The 2500-nt window shown below is 63.4% G+C and overlaps 1 pseudogene; it reads right to left on the bottom strand.

Moving 5' to 3' along the window:
* Positions 1-2500, bottom strand: part of LOC126434850 (large subunit ribosomal RNA) — a 7955-nt pseudogene that overhangs the window by 3625 nt on the left and 1830 nt on the right.

The raw sequence follows: 2500 nt of genomic DNA, 5'->3' as shown, positions 1-2500 counted from the left end.
GGCGCGGGCCAGAAGGAAGAGATTCATCACTTTCACCAGGACTTCGTGCGGCAGGCGCCGCAACTCCGCTGGGGTAAGGCCGTCCGGCCCGGCTGCTGATCCCCTGGGCGGCAACGCGGCGGCGACCTCCTCATGTGTGACCGGCCCCCATAGGCACTCGGGAGCGACAGGCTCCGAGTGCGGGAGGAGGCGGTCACGAATGAAGCCCGCGGTGGAGATGGGCTTCTTGGTGAAGAGGTCCGCCCAGAAGTCCAGCAGACCAGGGATGGCAGGTGGCGGCTGGAGCAGGGTGCCATCCAAGAGGCCGCGCACGCAACGTGCACGCGACCGTCGGAAGGCATCCTGCGTTCTCGCGTACTCCCAGCGGCGCCGCTTGCGCTTCTGCGTCGGCGGCGCGGCAGGCGGCCGCTTCGATGGTTGGCGCGGCCGCTGTGTCCTGGTGATCGATCTCTCCCCTCTGGACCCGACCGACGCAAGGGCATCCGGGAGCATGCCCAGGATGACATCGGGCGGCGTGCCCCGCCCCAGACCTATGACACGATCCAGGGCAGAGAAACGCTGGGCGGAAGCGGGTAGCCCCGCCAGATGCTCCCAGATGGCGGCGTCAGTCGGCCCCTCCGGCGGCGGCCCGGTGGTGTCGGCCGCGAAGTCCTCGGCTGCGTCGACGGGCGGCGCAGCGGCCTCGCCCGCGTCAGGCAGCGGGCTCGCTGCTCCCCGGCGGGACGCCGGCTCTTCCCCCCGACCGATCTCAAGCGCCTCCATGAATTGGCGGACAAGCTGCTTGTGGGCAGCTTGCCGCCGTCGGCACTTGATTGCCTCAAGCGTTCGGTCGGGGAACATCCTGATGAGCTCTTGATTTACAAAGAAGAACCGGGCGTCCCTCTCGAGGAACAGTTCGGCCTCCGCCTTGGCGAGCGACAGGACTTCTTCCTCCGTCCACCTCGCGCGATGCCTCTCCGTGACGATCTCCGCGTTGGCGGCCGCAAGGTGTTGGCGGCGGCGATGGACCCCGAGACCGTTCTTGGTGGTGAAGCTGCGGTGGCACTCACTACAGGCGTATACAGCTGCAAAAGTTACAAGATTTTCGGCACGGCCGGTTGGCCGGCTAGGTGCTGGGGGAGTTGGGGTGGCACCTTCAGCGGAAGGGCCACCACTTTTTCTCTGAATACTGCCCCCAACTAAAAAAAAGGGATAGTGCGAGGGGGGGCTGGTAACCCCCCCAAGCCCCTGCTGCGGTCTTCCACTCTGCGAAAATCAGCGGGCCCACGAGAAGGGGAGAAGACCGCAGGAGAGGAGAGGCTAAGAGGGCTAGGCCCATGTATTGCGCATCACTCTCCCTGTAACCATAACCCAAGGAAGGCACCTCGCAGCAGCAGCACGACTACATCAAGACCGCACTTCGAAAAGCCAAGTCCGGATGCAGCCACACCGCCGCCACTTGGCCACCTTAAGAGAGTCATAGTTACTCCCGCCGTTTACCCGCGCTTGCTTGAATTTCTTCACGTTGACATTCAGAGCACTGGGCAGAAATCACATTGCGTCAACACCCGCTAGGGCCATCGCAATGCTTTGTTTTAATTAGACAGTCGGATTCCCCCAGTCCGTGCCAGTTCTGAGTTGATCGTTGAATGGCGGCCGAAGAGAATCCGCGCACCCGCGCGCCCCCGGAGGAGCACGCTAAGGCGGACGCGGCCTCGCAGCAAGGAAGATCCGTGGGAGGCCAAGGCACGGGACCGAGCTCGGATCCTGCACGCAGGTTGAAGCACCGGGGCGCGAACGCCGCGCAGGCGCGCGCATCCTGCACCGCCGGCCAGCACGAGGCCAACCAACGGCGAGAGCAGACCACGCCCGCGCTAAACGCCCGCACTTACCGGCACCCCTACGGCACTCACCTCGCCCAGGCCCGGCACGTTAGCGCTGACCCACTTCCCGACCAAGCCCGACACGCCCCGATCCTCAGAGCCAATCCTTATCCCGAAGTTACGGATCCAATTTGCCGACTTCCCTTACCTACATTATTCTATCGACTAGAGGCTCTTCACCTTGGAGACCTGCTGCGGATATGGGTACGAACCGGCGCGACACCTCCACGTGGCCCTCTCCCGGATTTTCAAGGTCCGAGGGGAAGATCGGGACACCGCCGCAACTGCGGTGCTCTTCGCGTTCCAAACCCTATCTCCCTGCTAGAGGATTCCAGGGAACTCGAACGCTCATGCAGAAAAGAAAACTCTTCCCCGATCTCCCGACGGCGTCTCCGGGTCCTTTTGGGTTACCCCGACGAGCATCTCTAAAAGAGGGGCCCGACTTGTATCGGTTCCGCTGCCGGGTTCCGGAATAGGAACCGGATTCCCTTTCGCCCAACGGGGGCCAGCACAAAGTGCATCATGCTATGACGGCCCCCATCAACATCGGATTTCTCCTAGGGCTTAGGATCGACTGACTCGTGTGCAACGGCTGTTCACACGAAACCCTTCTCCGCGTCAGCCCTCCAGGGCCTCGC

Source organism: Schistocerca serialis, unplaced genomic scaffold, assembly GCF_023864345.2.
Source record: "Schistocerca serialis cubense isolate TAMUIC-IGC-003099 unplaced genomic scaffold, iqSchSeri2.2 HiC_scaffold_1195, whole genome shotgun sequence".
Classification (NCBI taxonomy): domain Eukaryota; kingdom Metazoa; phylum Arthropoda; class Insecta; order Orthoptera; family Acrididae; genus Schistocerca; species Schistocerca serialis.
The sequence above is the reverse complement of the archived record's forward strand: the minus strand, read 5'-3'. Positions and strand labels throughout refer to the sequence as shown.